The sequence below is a fragment of the Hyla sarda genome, chromosome 10 (assembly GCF_029499605.1).
Source record: "Hyla sarda isolate aHylSar1 chromosome 10, aHylSar1.hap1, whole genome shotgun sequence".
NCBI classification, from domain to species: domain Eukaryota; kingdom Metazoa; phylum Chordata; class Amphibia; order Anura; family Hylidae; genus Hyla; species Hyla sarda.
Genome location: NC_079198.1, coordinates 114,760,019 through 114,783,091, shown reverse-complemented (window position 1 = coordinate 114,783,091; position 23,073 = coordinate 114,760,019). Strand labels below are relative to the sequence as shown.

At 45.5% G+C, this 23,073-nt stretch overlaps 2 protein-coding genes across 6 annotated transcripts in view; one reads left to right on the top strand and one right to left on the bottom strand.

Annotated features, from left to right (window-relative positions):
* LOC130293234 (uncharacterized) overlaps positions 1–23,073 on the bottom strand; it is a 72,669-nt gene that overhangs the window by 29,393 nt on the left and 20,203 nt on the right. The window lies entirely within an intron of this gene.
* Positions 10,427–23,073, top strand: part of LOC130294180 (pulmonary surfactant-associated protein C-like) — a 125,750-nt gene continuing 113,103 nt past the window's right edge. Inside the window, exon 1 of one of the 5 annotated variants that reach the window (XM_056543683.1) lies at positions 10,427–10,461. The gene's annotated coding sequence lies outside the window, so the exon portion shown is untranslated. Of the gene's footprint in view, positions 10,462–11,379; positions 11,528–23,073 lie in introns of those variants that run through there. The other 4 variants (XM_056543688.1, XM_056543681.1, XM_056543687.1 and 1 more) reach the window with 4 other exon arrangements.

Below are 23,073 nucleotides of genomic sequence, written 5' to 3'. Positions count from 1 at the left end.
GGTCCTCTATATAGTAATAATGCCCATCCATATAGTAATGGTGCTCCCTGGTCCTCTATATAGTAATAATGCCCATCCATATAGTAATGGTGCTCCCTGGTCCTCTATATAGTAATAATGCCCATCCATATTGCTCCCTGTGAACATGGGTTCTCTCTTGGGCAGGTAAAGATAACGCATGCAAGGATAGACCATCATGGGCAGGTTCCCAACCAGACAGGACTAGATTCCAGGTGTCCAATTTACATTTAGAAGAGAGCAAAATACTCCGGATTTATGATTTGTCAAATTGTCCGATACAGAACGTGAAGCAAATATGTGAGGTCGCTGGCTCTATTAACCCCTTAAGGACATGTGCCATAAATGTACGGCGCTGCACATCTTAGCGCACAGCGCCGTACATTTACGGTGCGGTGTTCCAGGATCGCCACGTCACCGGTGATCGGGCCGGGACAGCTGCTGTTATCTATCCTGAGAATCCCCCATGTCGGCGATCTGCGGCAATTCCGGGTCATACGAGTCTCTAGTGACCTGGTGACCCGGAAAATAAGGGGGATCCCTGAAGGGATAGGAGTCAGGTGGCAGGGTTGCCACCACTCCAATCCCTGCTATTGGTGGGTCAGAAGCGACCAACCAATAGCAGATGGGGGGCAGGGGGTTAAAGTTCAGTTCCCCTGTTCTGCCCACCCATGGTAATCCGGACAGAATGGGGGAAATGTCCTGTGACCAGCGGCGGCGGCGATCCTCTCTCCCCCTGGTGCGGCGTGCGGTGAGTTGCTCAGCAACATCTGGGGGTTTGGAGACCACTATACAATGGTCTCTCAATTGTAGCCCTCCAGATATTGCAAAACTACAAACCCCAGCATGCCCAGACAGCAAACTGCTGTGTGGGTATGCTGGGATTTGTAGTTTTGCAAAAGCTGGAGGGCTACAATTTGGAGATCATTGTGCAGTTGTCTCTAAACTGTGGCCCTCTAGATCTTGCAAAACTACAACTCCCAGCATGCCCACACAGCAGTGTGCACTTTCCAAAAGCCATATGTGACTCCTTCTCTTCTGAGCATTGTAGTTTACCAGCAGAGCACTTGACATCCACACATGGGGTATATCCAAACTCAGAAGAGGTGGGGTTACAAATTTTGGGGGGCATGTTCTCCTATTACTCCTTGCAAAAATGTAAAATTTGGGGAAAACCAGCATTTTAGTGAAAAATTTTTTTTTTTCATTTACACATCCAACTTTAACGAAAAGTCGTCTAACACCTGTGGGGTGTTAAGGCTCACTGTACCCCTTGTTATGTTCCTTGAAGGGTTTAGTTTGCAAAATGGCATGCCATGTGTTTTCATTTTTATTTTGCTGTTCTGGCACCACAGGGGCTTCCTAAATGTGACAAAAACCATTTCAGAAAAACTCACTCTCCAAAATCCCACTGTCGCTCCTTCCCTTCTGAGCCCTCTAGTGCACCCACAGAGCACTAAACATACACATATGAGGTATTTCCTTAGTCGAGAGAAATTGGGTTACAAATTTTAGGAAGATTTCTCTACTTTTACTCTGCTTCAAAAACTGGGTCTACAAGAACATGCGAGTGTAAAAAATGAAGATTTTGAATTTTCTCCTTCACTTTGCTGCTATTCCTGTGAAACACCTAAAGGGTTAACACACTTTCTGAATGTCATTTTGAATACTTTGGGGGTGCAGTTTTTATAATGGGGTCATTTGTGGGGCATTTCTAATATGAAGGCCCCTCAAATCCACTTCAAAACTGAACTGGTCCCTGGAAAATTCAGATTTTGGAGATTTTATGAAAAATTGGCAAATTGCTGCTGAACTTTGAAGCCCTCTGATGTCTTCCAAAAGTAAAAACATGTCAACTTTATGATGAAAATATAAAGTAGACATATTGTATATGTGAATCAATATATAATTTATTTGGGATGTCCATTTTCCTCATAAGCAGAGAGTTTCAAAGTTAAAAAAAAATGCAAAATTTTCTAATTTTTCATCAAATTTTCTAATTTTTCACCAAGAAATGATGCAAGTATCGACTAAATTTTACCCCTACCATGAAGTAGAATATGTCATGAAAAAACAGTTTCGGAATCAGAATGAAAAGTATTAGCATCCCAGAGTTATTAATGCTTAAAGTGACAGTGGTCAGATTTGAAAAAAAGGGCTGCGTCCTTAAGGTGAAAATGAGCTGCGTCCTTAAAGGGGTATTCCAGGCAAAAACTTTTTTATATATATCAACTGACTCCAGAAAGTTAAACAGATTTGTAAATTACTTCTATTAAAAAATCTTAATCCTTTCAGTACTTATGAGCTTCTGAAGTTAAGGTTGTTCTTTTCTGTCTAAGTCCTCTCTGATGACACCTGTCTCGGGAACCGCCCAGTTTAGAAGCAAATCCCCATAGCAAACCTCTTCTAAACTGGGCGTTTCTCGAGACAGGTGTCATCAGAGAGCACTTAGAAAGAAAAAGAACAACCTTAACTTCAGAAGCTCATAAGTACTGAAAGGATTAAGATTTTTTAATAGAAGTAATTTACAAATCTGTTTAAGTGCTCTCTGATGACACCTGTCTCGAGAAACGCCCAGTTTAGAAGAGGTTTGCTATGGGGATTTGCTTCTAAACTGGGCGGTTCCCGAGACAGGTGTCATCAGAGAGGACTTAGACAGAAAAGAACAACCTTAACTTCAGAAGCTCATAAGAACTGAAAGGATTAAGATTTTTTAATAGAAGTAATTTACAAATCTGTTTAACTTTCTGGAGCCAGTTGATTTATAATATAAAGTCTTTTCCTGGAATACCCCTTTAAGGGGCTAAACAAGTAGAAAATTCTATATGATATCAATATAACAGGCCATTGGAAGACATGCTACTTACCAAAGATGTCCATCTCTAGATGCATAGTTGTCACGATGCCGGCTGGCAGGTAGTGGATCCTCTGTGCCAGAGAGGGATTGGCGTGGACCGTGCTAGTGGACCGGTTCTAAGCCACTACTGGTTTTCACCAGAGCCCGCCGCAAAGCGGGATGGTCTTGCTGCGGCGGTAGTGACCAGGTCGTATCCACTAGCAACGGCTCACCTCTCTGGCTGCTGAAGATAGGCGCGGTACAAGGGAGTAGGCAGAAGCAAGGTCGGACGTAGCAGAAGGTCGGGGCAGGCAGCAAGGATCGTAGTCAGGGGCAACGGCAGAAGGTCTGGAAACACAGGCAAGGAACACACAAGGAACGCTTTCACTGGCACTAAGGCAACAAGATCCGGCAAGGGAGTGCAAGGGAAGTGAGGTAATATAGGGAAGTGCACAGGTGATTACCCTAATTGGAACCACTGCGCCAATCAGCGGCGCAGTGGCCCTTTAAATCGCAGAGACCCGGCGCGCGCGCGCCCTAGGGAGCGGGGCCGCGCGCGCCGGGACAGAACAGACGGGGAGCGAGTCAGGTAGGGGAGCCGGGGTGCGCATCGCGAGCGGGCGCTACCCGCATCGCGAATCGCATCCCGGCTGGCAGCGGGATCGCAGCGCCCCGGGTCAGAGGACGTGACCGGAGCGCTGCAGCGGAGAGAGTGAAGCGAGCGCTCCGGGGAGGAGCGGGGACCCGGAGCGCTCGGCGTAACAGTACCCCCCCCCTTGGGTCTCCCCCTCTTCTTGGAGCCTGAGAACCTGAGGAGCAGACTTTTGTCAAGGATGTTGTCCTCAGGTTCCCAGGATCTCTCTTCAGGACCACAACCCTCCCAGTCTACTAAAAAAAAATTTTTCCCTCTGACCTTTTTGGCAGCCAAAATTTCCTTGACCGAGAAGACGTCCGAGGAGCCGGAAACAGGAGTGGGAGGAACAGATTTGGGAGAAAAACGGTTGAGGATGAGTGGTTTGAGAAGAGAGACGTGAAAGGCATTAGGGATACGAAGAGAAGGAGGAAGAAGAAGTTTATAAGAGACAGGATTAATTTGACACAAAATTTTGAAAGGACCAAGATAGCGTGGTCCCAACTTGTAGCTAGGGACACGGAAGCGGACATATTTAGCGGAGAGCCATACCTTGTCTCCAGGGGAAAAAACGGGGGGAGCTCTTCTTTTCTTATCCGCGAACCTCTTCATGCGTGAAGAAGCCTGTAAGAGAGAATTTTGGGTCTCTCTCCATATAATGGAAAGGTCACGAGAAATTTCATCCACAGCGGGCAGACCAGAGGGCAAGGGGGTAGGGAGGGGGGGAAGAGGGTGACGGCCGTACACCACGAAAAATGGGGATTTGGAGGAAGATTCAGAGACCCTGAAGTTATACGAGAATTCGGCCCATGGAAGGAGATCTGCCCAGTCATCCTGGCGGGAGGAAACAAAATGTCGCAAATAATCACCCAAGATCTGGTTAATTCTTTCTACTTGTCCATTGGACTGGGGATGATATGCAGAGGAAAAATTTAATTTAATCTTGAGTTGTTTACAGAGAGCCCTCCAGAATTTAGACACGAATTGGACACCTCTATCCGAGACAATCTGCGTGGGCAACCCGTGAAGACGAAAAATGTGTACAAAAAATTGTTTAGCCAACTGAGGCGCAGAAGGAAGACCAGGAAGAGGGATGAAATGTGCCATTTTGGAGAATCGATCAACGACCACCCAAATAACAGTGTTGCCACGGGAAGGGGGTAAATCAGTAATAAAATCCATACCAATCAGAGACCAAGGCTGTTCGGGGACAGGCAGAGGATGAAGAAAACCAGCGGGCTTCTGGCGAGGAGTCTTATCCCGGGCACAGATAGTGCAGGCTCGCACAAAGTCCCCAACATCCGTCTCCAGAGTCGGCCACCAATAGAAGCGGGAGATGAGTTGCACAGATTTCTTGATGCCCGCATGACCTGCGAGATGGGAGGAGTGACCCCATTTGAGGATTCCGAGGCGTTGGCGTGGAGAAACAAAGGTCTTCCCTGGAGGAGTCTGCCTGATGGAGGCAGGAGAAGTGGAGATCAGGCAGTCAGGTGGAATGATGTGTTGCGGAGGGAGATCAACTTCTGAGGCATCCGAGGAACGAGAGAGAGCATCGGCCCTAATGTTCTTATCGGCAGGACGAAAGTGAATCTCAAAATTAAATCGGGCAAAGAACAGAGACCACCGGGCCTGGCGAGGATTCAGCCGTTGGGCAGACTGGAGGTAGGAGAGGTTCTTGTGGTCGGTGTAGATAATAACAGGAGAACTTGATCCCTCCAGCAGATGCCTCCATTCCTCAAGTGCTAATTTAATGGCTAGAAGCTCTCGATCCCCGATGGAGTAGTTCCTCTCCGCTGGAGAGAAGGTCCTAGAGAAAAAACCACAAGTGACAGCATGCCCGGAAGAATCTTTTTGTAGAAGAACAGCTCCAGCTCCCACTGAGGAGGCATCAACCTCCAATAGGAAGGGTTTGGAAGGGTCAGGTCTGGAGAGGACGGGAGCCGAAGAAAAGGCAGACTTGAGTCGTTTAAAGGCGTCTTCTGCTTGAGGAGGCCAGGACTTGGGATCAGCACTTTTTTTGGTTAAAGCCACGATAGGAGCCACAATGGTAGAAAAATGTGGAATAAATTGCCTGTAATAATTGGCGAACCCCAAAAAGCGTTGGATAGCACGGAGTCCGGAGGGGCGTGGCCAATCTAAGACGGCAGAGAGTTTGTCTGGATCCATCTGTAGTCCCTGGCCAGAGACCAAATATCCTAGAAAAGGAAGAGATTGGCATTCAAACAGACATTTCTCAATTTTGGCATAGAGTTGGTTGTCACGAAGTCTCTGAAGAACCATACGGACATGCTGGCGGTGTTCTTCTAGATTGGCAGAAAAAATTAGGATATCGTCCAGATATACAACAACACAGGAGTATAACAGATCACGAAAAATTTCATTGACAAAGTCTTGGAAGACGGCAGGGGCGTTGCACAGTCCAAAGGGCATGACCAGATACTCAAAGTGTCCATCTCTGGTGTTAAATGCCGTTTTCCACTCGTCCCCCTCTCTGATGCGGATGAGGTTATAGGCGCCTCTTAAGTCCAATTTAGTGAAGATGTGGGCACCTTGGAGGCGATCAAAGAGTTCAGAGATGAGGGGTAAGGGGTAGCGGTTCTTAACCGTGATTTTATTAAGACCGCGGTAGTCAATGCAAGGACGTAGGGAGCCATCTTTTTTGGACACAAAGAAAAATCCGGCTCCGGCAGGAGAGGAGGATTTACGGATAAAGCCCTTCTTTAGATTCTCCTGGATGTATTCGGACATGGCAAGAGTCTCTGGGGCAGAGAGAGGATAAATTCTGCCCCGGGGTGGAGTAGTACCCGGGAGGAGGTCGATAGGGCAATCATAAGGCCTGTGAGGAGGTAGTGTCTCAGCTTGTTTTTTGCAGAAAACATCCGCGAAGTCCATATAGGCCTTAGGGAGACCGGTTACTGGAGGAACCACAGAGTTACGGCAAGGGTTACTGGGAACCGGTTTTAGACAGTTCTTGGAACAAGAGGACCCCCAACTCTTGATCTCCCCAGTGGACCAATCCAGGGTAGGGGAATGAAGTTGAAGCCAGGGAAGTCCAAGGAGAATTTCCGAGGTGCAATTGGGGAGGACCAAAAGTTCAATCCTCTCATGATGAGATCCGATGCTCATAAGAAGGGGCTCCGTGCGGAAACGTATGGTACAGTCCAATCTTTCATTATTTACACAATTGATGTAGAGGGGTCTGGCGAGACTGGTCACCGGGATGTTGAACCTGTTGACGAGAGAGGCCAAAATAAAATTTCCTGCAGATCCAGAGTCCAAGAAGGCCACAGCAGGGAAGGAGAAGGCAGAGGCAGACATCCGCACAGGCACAGTAAGACGTGGAGAAGCAGAGTAGACATCAAGGACTGTCTCACCTTTGTGCGGAGTCAGCGTACGTCTTTCCAGGCGGGGAGGACGGATAGGACAATCCCTCAGGAAGTGTTCGGTACTAGCACAGTACAGGCAGAGGTTCTCCATACGGCGTCGTGTCCTCTCTTGAGGTGTCAGGCGAGACCGGTCGACCTGCATAGCCTCCACGGCGGGAGGCACAGGAACAGATTGCAGGGGACCAGAGGAGAGAGGAGCCGAGGAGACGAAACGCCTCGTGCGAACAGAGTCCATATCTTGGCGGAGTTCCTGGCGCCTTTCAGAAAAACGCATGTCAATGCGAGTGGCTAGGTGAATGAGTTCATGTAGATTAGCAGGGATTTCTCGTGCGGCCAGAACATCTTTAATGTTGCTGGATAGGCCTTTTTTGAAGGTCGCGCAGAGGGCCTCATTATTCCAGGACAATTCTGAAGCAAGTGTACGGAATTGTACGGCATACTCGCCAACGGAAGAATTACCCTGGACCAGGTTCAACAGGGCAGTCTCAGCAGAAGAGGCTCGGGCAGGTTCCTCAAAGACACTTCGGATTTCCGAGAAGAAGGAGTGTACAGAGGCAGTGACGGGGTCATTGCGGTCCCAGAGCGGTGTGGCCCATGACAGGGCTTTTCCGGACAGAAGACTGACTACGAAAGCCACCTTAGACCTTTCAGTGGGAAACAGGTCCGACATCATCTCCAGATGCAGGGAACATTGGGAAAGAAAGCCACGGCAAAACTTAGAGTCCCCATCAAATTTATCCGGCAAGGATAAGCGTATCCCAGGAGCGGCCACTCGCTGCGGAGGAGGTGCAGGAGCTGGCGGAGGAGATGACTGCTGAAGCTGTGGTAGTAACTGTTGTAGCATAACGGTCAGTTGAGACAGCTGTTGGCCTTGTTGCGCTATCTGTTGTGACTGCTGGGCGACCACCGTGGTGAGGTCAGCGACAACTGGCAGAGGAACTTCAGCGGGATCCATGGCCGGATCTACTGTCACGATGCCGGCTGGCAGGTAGTGGATCCTCTGTGCCAGAGAGGGATTGGCGTGGACCGTGCTAGTGGACCGGTTCTAAGCCACTACTGGTTTTCACCAGAGCCCGCCGCAAAGCGGGATGGTCTTGCTGCGGCGGTAGTGACCAGGTCGTATCCACTAGCAACGGCTCACCTCTCTGGCTGCTGAAGATAGGCGCGGTACAAGGGAGTAGGCAGAAGCAAGGTCGGACGTAGCAGAAGGTCGGGGCAGGCAGCAAGGATCGTAGTCAGGGGCAACGGCAGAAGGTCTGGAAACACAGGCAAGGAACACACAAGGAACGCTTTCACTGGCACTAAGGCAACAAGATCCAGCAAGGGAGTGCAAGGGAAGTGAGGTAATATAGGGAAGTGCACAGGTGATTACCCTAATTGGAACCACTGCGCCAATCAGCGGCGCAGTGGCCCTTTAAATCGCAGAGACCCGGCGCGCGCGCGCCCTAGGGAGCGGGGCCGCGCGCGCCGGGACAGAACAGACGGGGAGCGAGTCAGGTAGGGGAGCCGGGGTGCGCATCGCGAGCGGGCGCTACCCGCATCGCGAATCGCATCCCGGCTGGCAGCGGGATCGCAGCGCCCCGGGTCAGAGGACGTGACCGGAGCGCTGCAGCGGAGAGAGTGAAGCGAGCGCTCCGGGGAGGAGCGGGGACCCGGAGCGCTCGGCGTAACAATAGTATTATATCTACTGTGCAACAATACTTATATAGGATTCTCCGCCAGGTATAGTGGGCGAGGCCTCTAATCTTTTGCATATTTGGAGGACAAATACTGAACATTGTGTTATCCTACAGTGATATGATGATTGGATTAGATGATATGTGGGACATGTACTTGTCCTTTGTCACAATCCACAGTAAATCAATTACTTGTCCTGATTTCTTTCTGGGGCAGACAAGGAACTCGGAGATCTTGATGGTTTCAGATGACGCAATAGATTGATGACTTCACATTGCCAGACAGGATGACGATAAGGGTGTTGTTATAGTCAGAGGTGTAGATTAAAGGGGTATTCCGGGCAAAAACATTTTATCCCCTATACAAAGGATAGGGGATAAGATGTCTGATCGCGGGGGGCCCGCTGCTGAGACCCCCCGCGATCTCCCTGCAGAGAGAAATAAGCCACGCCCCCTCATCTCCCCCTCCCGGAGGACGCAGGTGTGCATGAGAGAAAGAAGCCACGCCCCCTCATCTCCCTCTCCCGGAGGACGCAGGTGTGCATGAGAGAAATAAGCCACGCCCCCTCATCTCCCCTCCTGGAGGACGCAGGTGTGCATGAGAGAAATAAGCCACGCCCCCTCATCTCCCTCTCCCGGAGGACGCAGGTGTGCATGAGAGAAATAAGCCACGCCCCCTCATCTCCCCCTCCCGGAGGACGCAGGTCTGCATGAGAGAAATAAGCCACGCCCCCTCATCTCCCCTCCTGGAGGACGCAGGTCTGCATGAGAGAAAGAAGCCACGCCCCCTCGTCTCCCCCTCCCGGAGGACGCAGGTCTGCATGAGAGAAAGAAGCCACGCCCCCTCGTCTCTCCTCCTGGAGGACGCAGGTCTGCATGAGAGAAAGAAGCCACGCCCCCTCGTCTCCCCCACCCGGAGGACGCAGGTCTGCATGAGAGAAAGAAGCCACGCCCCCTCGTCTCCCCCACCCGGAGGACGCAGGTCTGCATGAGAGAAAGAAGCCACGCCCCCTCGTCTCCCCTCCTGGAGGACGCAGGTCTGCATGAGAGAAAGAAGCCACGCCCCCTCGTCTCCCCCACCCGGAGGACGCAGGTCTGCATGAGAGAAAGAAGCCACGCCCCCTCGTCTCCCCCACCCGGAGGACGCAGGTCTGCATGAGAGAAAGAAGCCACGCCCCCTCGTCTCCCCCACCCGGAGGACGCAGTTGTGCATGAGAGAAAGAAGCCACGCCCCCTCATCTCCCCCTCCCGGAGGACGCAGGTGTGCATGAGAGAAAGAAGCCACGCCCCCTCATCTCCCCCTCCCGGAGGACGCAGGTGTGCATGAGAGAAAGAAGCCACGCCCCCTCGTCTCCCCCACCCGGAGGACGCAGGTCTGCATGAGAGAAAGAAGCCACGCCCCCTCATCTCCCCCACCCGGAGGACGCAGGTCTGCATGAGAGAAAGAAGCCACGCCCCCTCATCTCCCCCACCCGGAGGACGCAGGTGTGCATGAGAGAAAGAAGCCACGCCCCCTCATCTCCCCCTCCCGGAGGACGCAGGTGTGCATGAGAGAAAGAAGCCACGCCCCCTCATCTCCCCCTCCCGGAGGACGCAGGTGTGCATGAGAGAAAGAAGCCACGCCCCCTCGTCTCCCCCACCCGGAGGACGCAGGTCTGCATGAGAGAAAGAAGCCACGCCCCCTCGTCTCCCCCACCTGGAGGACACAGGTGTGCATGAGAGAAAGAAGCCACGCCCCCTCATCTCCCCCACCCGGAGGACGCAGGTCTGCATGAGAGAAAGAAGCCACGCCCCCTCGTCTCCCCCACCCGGAGGACGCAGGTCTGCATGAGAGAAAGAAGCCAGAGCAGGGGGAGAGAGGACATACACAGCTCCTCCCCTCCCCTCCCCCTGCTCTGTATTCTAAGGACACAGGTCTGCACAGGAGAAGGACCTCACAGAGAAGATAAGTGTTATGTGAAGGGGAGGATGACTCGGTGCACGGGCCGGGGATGTATGGACTGCAGGGGAAGAAATCTCATACTGGGAATGATCTCTATATGTGAAGGGGGAGGGGGGGGGGGGACTCCTGAATGACACATGCTGGGAGTTGTATTATCTATTATGTGTGTGTATGCTAGTGTTTACAAACGAGTGTGCCTCCAGCTGTTGCAAAACTACAACTCACAGCATGCCCTGACAGACTTTGGGCATGCTGGAAGTTGTAGATTTGCAACACTGGCTGGGAATCACTGTCCTAGCCTATTCAGCATATACATCATGTTACACCAGGGTTTCCAAACCAGTGTGCCTCCAGCTGTTGTAAAACTACAACTCACAGCATTCCCTGAGAGCCTTTGGGCATGCTGGGAGTTGTAGTTTTGTAACAGATGGAGGCACACTGATTGGGAAACACTGTTCTTGCCAATTCAGTATATTACAAACAAAGTGCATTGTTTCCCAACCAGGGTGTCTTCAGCTGTATCAAAACTACAACTCCCAGCATGCCCAGACAGCTTTTGGCTGTCTGGGCAGGCTGGTAGTAATAGTTTTGCAACACCTGGAGGCACCCTGGATGGGAAACACTGGTGTATGCCCTATAGAGGTGTGGTGAACTACAACCCCCAGGAGAATACAGAGGCAGCATGCTGGTGTTATACTGAAGACTCCTGAATGACACATGCTGGGAGTTGTAGTCTCTTTTGTGTGTGTATGCCAGTGTATCCCAACCAAGGCTGATTATATCAGTGTGCTGTGTATAAGGGGGCCGACCTGGGAAAATAGTAGGGTGGGTAAAGGGTGGAACAAACAAATAATAAAAAAAAGGAGCTGCCCCAAACCAGCAAGGCATGTGGCATGCTGGGATTTGTAGTTTTCAGCACAGCAAGAAACAGGAAATAGAAGCAAAGATAGGAAAACAAAGTGGGGGATAAAAAGACAACAAAGAACGTAAATAGAGTCGTCTAAACAACAAGAATAGAAATGAAACAAAACAAATAGGGTAAGTCACAAACGGAAAAACACGTTGACCACCGGAGTACCCCTTTAAGTTGATGTTGCTTGTCAGAATGTAAATGTACAATATAAACAGGCCTAGTGCAAGGATTTTTGCCACCCTAGGCGAAAGCTAATTTTGCCACCCCTTGACCCCTTTGGCTCCAATGTATGGAGGAGCGCGTGATGTTGGATGGATCAGACCTTGATGATTGCCCCTGTCTGCCTCGGAAATGGCGCCGCGCTCCTCCAGCAGGCTAAAAAAATACGATTATTATAGTACAGGTGGGGTGGGGGTAGCTTGGCATGGTTTTGCTTGCTGGGCAGGTGCTTCAGATGCTGGCTAACTTTATTGCAGCTGACAGAGCGGTGCCCCCCATACAGAGGGCGCTCTAGGCGGCTGCCTATTTTGCCTATAGGCAGAGGCGGCCCTGAATATAAACTACAACTCCCAGTGTGGTCTTTCTGTGTGGCCTATGTACAGAAAGGGACTGGGACTAGAAAGCAGCTCTGGCACACATACCCTACCAGCCTACATACAGTAAAGCCCCAATAAGACCCGACCAATCAAACTTTTGCAAAACGTTTTTCATAATGACAGTAACGCTTTGCCAGACAGGTCAGAACAAGACTCAGGTCCTCTATCCAGGGACTACAGCTGATGTCTTCTCAGATTGTGGACATTCTCTTTCCTTTTATTCTACAGACCACTATAAGGACTTCTCCCGACCACTGTGGGGTACACTGAAAGCCTTTTACTTTTGCCCACCCTTTAAATGAGTACTCCGCTGGAAAACACTATATATACATATATTTTTTTTTTTAATCAACTGGTGCCACAAAGTTAAACCGATTTTTAAATTACTTCTATTTAAAAATCTTAATCCTTCCAGTACTTATCAGCTGCTGTATACTACAGGGGAAGTTCTTTTCTTTTTGAATTTCCTTTCTGTCTGACCACAGTGCTCTCTGCTGACACCTCTGTCCATGTCAGGAACTCTCCAAAGCAGAATAGGTTTGCTATGCGGATTTGCTCCTTCTCTGGACAGTTCCTAAAATGCACAGAGGTGTCAGCAGAGAGCACCGTGGTCAGACAGAAAGGAAATTCAAAAAGAAAAGAACTTCCTCTGTAGTATTCAGCAGCTGATAAGTACTGGAAGGATTAAGATTTTTAAATAGTAGTCATTTACAAATCTGTTTAACTTTCTGGCACCAGTTTTCCCGTGGAGTACCCCTTTAAAGCAAAAAAAAAAAAAAAAAATACATTCAGACCAGACTTCCAATCAGGCCCCTAAACATTGAGGTTACATAGGGGTCCCTATGAAAAAGGGTGTCCACAGAGAAGCCCTAAGAGAATTGTAAGGGGTATTAGAGGTTAACCCCAGGGGTGTAAATAGAGTCTTGTGGACCCCAGGCAAATTCTTCCAAAATTGCTGCAAAATGGCACAATTATACAAATTGTGGTAAAACGTGGTATAATGAATACAGATCCTGACAATACTGATATCTGGTGGACAAACAGGAGTTATGTTACACAGTGGGTGGAGTGGACTCGTATACAGACTGACCCACATACTACATGTGGAGACTGGACAGCATCCTGAGCTGGAGGAGGAGGCAGAGCTATGGTTTAGGGGCCGAAGGATCAGATTTATCCCTGCACAGAGCCTCCTGCGGCCACATATAAGGGTGAGGTGTCCCCTGCACAGTGTACTCACAGGGGAAGAGCGGCCCTCACTGGACACACTGCAGGATTTGCGGTGGTGTTACAAAAAATAAATACATAAATAAATTAGGCCACCCCTGTCAAGGTGCTGCCTTTGCCCACTGGACCCACCGGGACCCATATTAGGGCCTGTCACCTGTGGTTCACTTAGAGAAGACATCACCTGTGATTCACTTATAGAACAGGTCACCAGTAATTTACACCGAGAACAGTGACCCATTAAAACTGAATTAAATTCTGATGTAACGTACCAATATATGTATATAGCCCAACGCGTTTCTGCTGCATAAAGCAGCTTCCTCAGTGGAAACAGTTATAAAGGTACCATTACTCATTCGGTCTGGTATATTAGACCATAAGGTATAATAGAGAGAGGGTCCAAATATTTAAATATGCTTAATGCTCAATACATTTATGGATAGACTCTGAAAATCCAGTCATCAAATCAGGTCCAACACTGCATTAAGCAAAGCAAGTTGTATGATAAATACCGGACCAACAGATTTCCTGGGGGCACCTCCACTCTCCACAGGGTACTTTACTGAAGTCCGGTACAGCTTGAGCCCGAGCGCAACCTACAGTGGTAGGGAGACAGTTACAGAATTCAATTCAGTTTAATGGGTCACTGATCTTGGTGGATTTTAACCTAATTAGTAAAAGTTACATTTTAAGAGCCCTTCCTATGGGTTTACTCCCCGTTACTTTCTGCTTAGAAGAGGTCACCTGTAATTCACTTGTAGAAGAGGTCACCTGTAATTCACTTATAGAAGACGTCACCTGTAATTTCACTTATAGAAGAGGTCACCTGTAATTTCACTTATAGAAGAGGTCACCTGTAATTCACTTGTAGAAGAGGTCACCTGTAATTCACTTATAGAAGAGGTCACCTGTAATTCACTTATAGAAGAGGTCACATGTAATTCACTTATAGAAGAGGTCACCTGTAATTCACTTATAGAAGAGGTCACCTGTAATTCACTTATAGAAGAGGTCACCTGTAATTCACTTGTAGAAGAGGTCACCTGTAATTTCACTTATAGAAGAGGTCACCTGTAATTCACTTGTAGAAGAGGTCACCTGTAATTCACTTATAGAAGAGGTTACCTGTAATTCACTTATAGAAAAGGTCACCTGTAATTCACTTGTAGAAGAGGTCACCTGTAATTCACTTATAGAAGAGGTCACCTGTAATTTCACTTATAGAAGAGGTCACCCGTAATTCACTTTTAGAAGAGGTCACCTGTAATTCACTTATAGAAGAGGTCACCTGTAATTCACTTATAGAAGAGGTCACCTGTAATTTCACTTATAGAAGAGGTCACCTGTAATTCACTTATAGAAGAGGTCACCCGTAATTCACTTATAGAAAAGGTCACCTGTAATTCACTTGTAGAAGAGGTCACCCGTAATTCACTTATAGAAGAGGTCACCTGTAATTCACTTGTAGAAGAGGTCACCTGTAATTCACTTGTAGAAGAGGTCACCTGTGATTTCACTTATAGAAGAGGTCACCTGTAATTTCACTTATAGAAGAGGTCACCTGTAATTTCACTTATAGAAGAGGTCACCTGTAATTTCACTTATAGAAGAGGTCACCTGTAATTCACTTATAGAAGAGGTCACCTGTAATTCACTTATAAAAGAGGTCACCTGTAATTCACTTATAGAAGAGGTCACCTGTAATTCACTTGTACAAGAGGTCACCTGTAATTTCACTTATAGTAGAGGTCACCTGTAATTCACTTGTAGAAGAGGTCACCTGTAATTCACTTATAGAAGAGGTCACCTGTAATTTCACTTATAGAAGAGGTCACCTGTAATTTCACTTATAGAAGAGGTCACCTGTAATTTCACTTATAGAAGAGGTCACCTGTAATTTCACTTATAGAATACGTCACCTGTAAGTCACTTATAGAAGAGGTCACCTGTAATTCACTTGTAGAAGAGGTCACCTGTAATTTCACTTATAGAAGAGGTCACCTGTAATTCACTTGTAGAAGAGGTCACCTGTAATTCACTTATAGAAGAGGTCACCTGTAATTTCACTTATAGAAGAGGTCACCTGTAATTTCACTTATAGAAGACGTCACCTGTAAGTCACTTATAGAAGAGGTCACCTGTAATTCACTTATAGAAGAGGTCACCTGTAATTTCACTTATAGAAGAGGTCACCTGTAATTCACTTGTAGAAGAGGTCACCTGTAATTCACGTATAGAAGAGGTCACCTGTAATTTCACTTATAGAAGAGGTCACCTGTAATTTCACTTATAGAAGACGTCACCTGTAAGTCACTTATAGAAGAGGTCCCCTGTAATTCACTTATAGAAGAGGTCACCTGTAATTTCACTTATAGAAGAGGTCACCTGTAATTTACTTATAGAAGAGATCACATGTAATTCACTTATAGAAGAGGTCACCTGTAATTCACTTGTAGAAGAGGTCACCTGTAATTTCACTTATAGAAGAGGTCACCTGTAATTCACTTATAGAAGACGTCACCTGTAATTCACTTATAGAAGAGGTCACCTGTAATTCACTTATAGAAGAGGTCACCTGTGATTTCACTTATAGAAGAGGTCACCTGTAATTCACTTATAGAAGAGGTCACCTGTTATTCACTTATAGAAGAGGTCACCTGTAATTCACTTATAGAAGAGGTCACCTGTAATTCACTTATAGAAGAGGTCACCTGTGATTTCACTTATAGAAGAGGTCACCTGTAATTCACTTGTAGAAGACATCAGCTGTAATTCACTTATAGAAGACGTCACCTGTAAGTCACTTATAGAAGAGGTCACCTGTAATTCACTTGTAGAAGAGGTCACCTGTAATTCACTTATAGAAGAGGTCACCTGTAATTCACTTATAGAAGAGGTCACCTGTAATTCACTTGTAGAAGAGGTCCCCTGTAATTTCACTTATAGAAGAGGTCACCTGTAATTCACTTGTAGAAGAGGTCACCTGTAATTCACTTATAGAAGAGGTCACCTGTAATTTCACTTATAGAAGAGGTCACCTGTAATTTCACTTATAGAAGAGGTCACCTGTAATTCACTTGTAGAAGAGGTCACCTGTAATTCACTAATAGAAGAGGTCACCTGTAATTCACTTGTAGAAGAGGTCACCTGTAATTCACTTACAGAAGAGGTCACCTGTAATTCACTTATAGAAGACGTCACCTGTAATTCACTAATAGAAGAGGTCACCTGTAATTTCACTTATAGAAGAGGTCACCTGTAATTCACTTATAGAAGAGGTCACCTGTAATTCACTTGTAGAAGAGGTCACCTGTAATTCACTTATAGAAGAGGTCACCTGTAATTCACTTATAGAAGAGGTCACCTGTAATTCACTAATAGAAGAGGTCACCTGTAATTTCACTTATAGAAGAGGTCACCTGTAATTCACTTATAGAAGAGGTCACCTGTAATTTCACTTATAGAAGAGGTCACCTGTAATTTCACTTATAGAAGAGGTCACCTGTAATTCACTTACAGAAGAGGTCACCTGTAATTCACTTATAGAAGACGTCACCTGTAATTCACTTATAGAAGAGGTCACCTGTGATTTCACTTATAGAAGAGGTCACCTGTAATTCACTTGTAGAAGAGGTCACCTGTAATTCACTTATAGAAGAGGTCACCTGTAATTCACTTATAGAAGAGGTCACCTGTAATTTCACTTATAGAAGAGGTCACCTGTAATTTCACTTATAGAAGAGGTCACCTGTAATTCACTTACAGAAGAGGTCACCTGTAATTCACTTATAGAAGACGTCACCTGTAATTCACTTATAGAAGAGGTCACCTGTAATTTACTTAGAGAAGAGGTCACCTGTAATTCAATTATAGAAGAGGTCACCTGTAATTTACTTATAGAAGAGGTCACCTGTAATTCACTTATAGAAGAGGTCACCTGTAATTCACTTGTAGAAGAGGTCACCTGTAATTCACTCATAGAAGACATCAGCTGTAATTCACTTGTAGAAGAGGTCACCTGTAATTCACTTATAGAAGAGGTCACCTGTAATTCACTTGTAGAAGAGGTCACCTGTAATTCACTTATAGAAGACGTCACCTGTAATTTCACTTATAGAAGAGGTCACCTGTAATTCACTTACAGAAGAGGTCACCTGTAATTTCACTTATAGAAGACGTCACCTGTAATTCACTTATAGAAGAGGTCACCTGTAATTCACTTATAGAAGACGTCACCTGTAATTCACTTATAGAAGAGGTCACCTGTGATTTCACTTATAGAAGAGGTCACCTGTAATTCACTTATAGAAGACATCAGCTGTAATTCACTTGTAGAAGAGGTCACCTGTAATTCACTTATAGAAGAGGTCACCTGTAATTCACTTGTAGAAGAGGTCACCTGTAATTCACTTATAGAAGACGTCACCTGTAATTTCACTTATAGAAGAGGTCACCTGTAATTCACTTACAGAAGAGGTCACCTGTAATTTCACTTATAGAAGACGTCACCTGTAATTCACTTATAGAAGAGGTCACCTGTAATTCACTTATAGAATACGTCACCTGTAATTCACTTATAGAAGAGGTCACCTGTGATTTCACTTATAGAAGAGGTCACCTGTAATTCACTTGTAGAAGAGGTCACCTGTTATTCACTTATAGAAGAGGTCACCTGTAATTCACTTATAGAAGAGGTCACCTGTAATTTCACTTATAGAAGAGGTCACCTGTAATTTCACTTATAGAAGAGGTCACCTGTAATTTCACTTATAGAAGAGGTCACCTGTAATTCACTTATAGAAGACGTCACCTGTAATTCACTAATAGAAGAGGTCACCTGTAATTTCACTTATAGAAGAGGTCACCTGTAATTTACTTATAGAAGAAGTCACCTGGAATTCACTAATAGAAGAGGTCACCTGTAATTCACTTGTAGAAGAGGTCACCTGTAATTCACTTGTAGAAGAGGTCACCTGTAATTTCACTTATAGAAGAGGTCACCTGTAATTCACTTACAGAAGAGGTCACCTGTAATTCACTTATAGAAGACGTCACCTGTAATTCACTTATAGAAGACGTCACCTGTGATTTCACTTATAGAAGAGGTCACCTGTAATTCACTTGTAGAAGAGGTCACCTGTAATTCACTTATAGAAGAGGTCACCTGTAATTCACTTATAGAAGAGGTCACCTGTAATTTCACTTATAGAAGAGGTCACCTGTAATTTCACTTATAGAAGAGGTCACCTGTAATTTCACTTATAGAAGAGGTCACCTGTAATTCACTTATAGAAGAGGTCACCTGTAATTCACTTACAGAAGAGGTCACCTGTAATTCACTTATAGAAGACGTCACCTGTAATTCACTTATAGAAGAGGTCACCTGTGATTTCACTTATAGAAGAGGTCACCTGTAATTCACTTGTAGAAGAGGTCACCTGTAATTTCACTTATAGAAGAGGTCACCTGTAATTTCACTTATAGAAGAGGTCACCTGTAATTCACTTATAGAAGAGGTCACCTGTAATTCACTTACAGAAGAGGTCACCTGTAATTCACTTATAGAAGACGTCACCTGTAATTCACTTATAGAAGAGGTCACCTGTGATTTCACTTATAGAAGAGGTCACCTGTAATTCACTTGTAGAAGAGGTCACCTGTAATTCAGTTATAGAAGAGGTCACCTGTAATTTCACTTATAGAAGAGGTCACCTATAATTTCACTTATAGAAGAGGTCACCTGTAATTTCACTTATAGAAGAGGTCACCTGTAATTTCACTTATAGAAGAGGTCACCTGTAATTTCACTTATAGAAGAGGTCACCTGTAATTCACTTACAGAAGAGGTCACCTGTAATTCACTTATAGAAGAGGTCACCTGTAATTCACTTATAGAAGACGTCACCTGTAATTCACTTATAGAAGAGGTCACCTGTAATTTCACTTATAGAAGAGGTCACCTGTAATTCACTTATAGAAGAGGTCACCTGTGATTTCACTTATAGAAGAGGTCACCTGTAATTCACTTGTAGAAGAGGTCACCTGTAATTTCACTTATAGAAGAGGTCACCTGTAATTTCACTTATAGAAGAGGTCACCTGTAATTCACTTATAGAAGAGGTCACCTGTAATTCACTTACAGAAGAGGTCACCTGTAATTCACTTATAGAAGACGTCACCTGTAATTCACTTATAGAAGAGGTCACCTGTGATTTCACTTATAGAAGAGGTCACCTGTAATTCACTTGTAGAAGAGGTCACCTGTAATTCACTTATAGAAGAGGTCACCTGTAATTCAGTTATAGAAGAGGTCACCTGTAATTTCACTTATAGAAGAGGTCACCTGTAATTTCACTTATAGAAGAGGTCACCTGTAATTTCACTTATAGAAGAGGTCACCTGTAATTTCACTTATAGAAGAGGTCACCTGTAATTTCACTTATAGAAGAGGTCACCTGTAATTCACTTACAGAAGAGGTCACCTGTAATTCACTTATAGAAGAGGTCACCTGTGATTTCACTTATAGAAGAGGTCACCTGTAATTCACTTGTAGAAGAGGTCACCTGTAATTTCACTTATAGAAGACGTCACCTGTAATTTCACTTATAGAAGAGGTCACCTGTAATTTACTTAGAGAAGAGGTCACCTGTAATTCACTTATAGAAGAGGTTACCTGTAATTTACTTATAGAAGAGGTCACCTGTAATTTACTTAGAGAAGACGACACCTGTAATTTCACTTATAGAAGAGGTCACCTGTAATCCACTTATAGAAGACGTCACTTGTGCCTAACTGGAGGAAACTGCACTCACTTCTCCTGTCTACAGAACCTGTGTAGAGCCGGTATCTGACACTTTATGGTCCCTGTATAAGAGGTAGGGGGAAATTGGTCTTTGTATAGTGAAGATCATTCAGTAGTAGTGGGGTTGTCCTTTTGACATGTCATGGAAACGTGTTTTATTGGATCTGAATGTGGGTGGTGAGATTCCCAATGGTCACTATGGTGAGTGAGGAGATATGCTCAGCCTCTCTTCACATCTCTTTCCTCACTGCAGGAGACATATTTTTACAAAGTCTATGGAGCCTATCTCCTGCAGTGAGGAAAGAGACAGGGAGATGTGATTAGTCAAGGACTTCTTTCCACTTGTTCTAATGGTGGGTGGTCTGAACACCCAGACCCCAACTGATAAAAACTTTTGACATATCTCTATGACATGTCCACAGTTTTTTTTTTTTTATGATAAAGCTTTAAATAATACAGTAAAATCTCCTTTAGCGGACACCTCCCAATAGGGGACACCTGTCGCAACTGTCATGGATATTGTACCCCCCAGACTAATACCATGATAATATAGATGATAACACTTGTAATGCAGATATACCTTTGGCTGCTCTTTATCACACTTTATCAGCCAGAAAATAGTTTTATCATGTGGTCAGCAGCAGTCGGATAGGCGCAATGCCCCGCCTCCGCCACGCCGATCCCCTGTAAGTGAGCACTTGAACCGCTGTGTGATTGACAACAGGAGTGAGCGCTTTCTGTTTGCCAGAGATGGGAGTGAGCGCTTTCTGTTTTCCAGAGATAGGAGTGAGCGCTTTCTGTCTGCGAGAGATGGGAGTGAGCGCTTTCTGTTTTCCAGAGATAGGAGTGAGCGCTTTCTGTCTGCTAGAGATGGGAGTGAGCGCTTTCTGTCTGCCAGAGATGGGAGTGAGCGCTTTCTGTTTGCCAGAGATGGGAGTGAGCGCTTTCTGTCTGCTAGAGATGGGAGTGAGCGCTTTCTGTCTGCCAGAGATGGGAGTGAGCGCTTTCTGTTTTCCAGAGATAGGAGTGAGCGCTTTCTGTTTGCCAGAGATGGGAGTGAGCGCTTTCTGTCTGCCAGAGATGGGAGTGAGCGCTTTCTGTCTGCCAGAGATAGGAGTGAGCGCTTTCTGTCTGCCAGAGATGGGAGTGAGCGCTTTCTGTCTGCCAGAGATAGGAGTGAGCGCTTTCTGTCTGCCAGAGATGGGAGTGAGCGCTTTCTGTCTGCCAGAGATGGGAGTGAGCGCTTTCTGTCTGCCAGAGATGGGAGTGAGCGCTTTCTGTCTGCCAGAGATGGGAGTGAGCGCTTTCTGTTTGCCAGAGATGGGAGTGAGCGCTTTCTGTCTGCCAGAGATGGGAGTGAGCGCTTTCTGTTTGCCAGAGATGGGAGTGAGCGCTTTCTGTTTGCCAGAGATGGGAGTGAGCGCTTTCTGTCTGCCAGAGATGGGAGTGAGCGCTTTCTGTTTGCCAGAGATGGGAGTGAGCGCTTTCTGTCTGCCAGAGATGGGAGTGAGCGCTTTCTGTTTGCCAGAGATGGGAGTGAGCGCTTTCTGTCTGCCAGAGATGGGAGTGAGCGCTTTCTGTCTGCCAGAGAGAAAGCGCTCACTCCCGTCTCGGGCAGAGAGAAAGCGCTCACTCCCATTGTCTGCCACCAGTGCCGTGCACCTGTGCAGTGCTAGAGGAATTGTCCAGCGTAAGAGCAAATCCCCATAAAGAGCCTCTCCTGCTCTGGACAGTTCCTGACATAGACAGAGGTGTCAGCAGAGAGCACTGTGGTCAGACAGAAAAGAACAACTCAACTTTCTCTGTAGTATACAGCAGCTGATAAGTACTGGAATGATTAAGATTTTTAATAGAAGTAATTTACAAATCTGTTTAACTTTCTGGAGCCAGTTGATTTGGAAAAAAAATGAAATTATAAATCTAATTAAATAATTTAAGCACAGAAGTTCTGTTGTCGTGTGTCTAACCATCACAGTGACACTATATAGATAACATGAATGGCAGGAGGACTCTTTATAATCAGAGTATTGTCAAGGTACTATTCTAACAAGGATGGATTGTCCAACATGGACAACACCTTAAAGGGGTACTCCGGTGAAAGAGTTTTTTTTTTTTTTTTTAAATCAACTGTGCCAGAAAGTTTAATAGATTTGTAAATTACTTCCATTAAAAAATCTTAATCCTTCCAGTATTTATTAGCTGCTGAATACTGCATAAGAAATTATTTTCTTTTTGGAACACAGAGCTCTCTGCTGACATCACGAGCACAGGGCTCTCTGCTGACACCTCTGTCTATTTTAAGAACTGTCCAGAGTAGGAGAAAATCTCTATAGCAAACATATGATGCTCTGGACAGTTCCTAGAATGGACAGAGATGTCAGCAGAGAGCACTGTGCTCGTGATGCCAGCAGAGAGCTCTGTGTTCCAAAAAAGAAAATAATTTCCTCTGTAGCATTCAGCAGCTAATAAGTGCTGGAAGGATTAAGATTTTTTAATAGAAGTCATTTACAAATCTGTTTTACTTTCTGGCACCAGTTGATTTAAAAAAAAAAAAAAAAAAAAGAAGTTTTCCACCGGAGTACCCCTTTTAACATATGCTGCAGCATTCCATTGTTTATCTATAATTATACAGATGTACAAATATGTATAGGTGTTATTTACTGTTATATATATATATATATATATATATATATATATATATATTGTTTAATAATACAGCAATGATTCATAATTGTATTTCCTGATGTCAGGTTCTGGGATATATTTGCTTCTCCGCAGTGTTACATCACTGTGTTTTTAGAATTGCTGACATAACATATGGTTACAAAATTCCAGTTAATAGATAAAAGGTAATTTTACAAGATAATTAAAATGAAATTGCAATGGAAATATTCCTATTTATATCTCCAGTAGATAAATATAGGATGTCTCTTTGTATGTGATTTATTTAAATACGTCAATGGATTTCCTCCTAATAAATAAGGTATTTCTGAATGTGCATTAAATACTTTTGTTTCAATACAGTCATTTATTTATTCACTTATA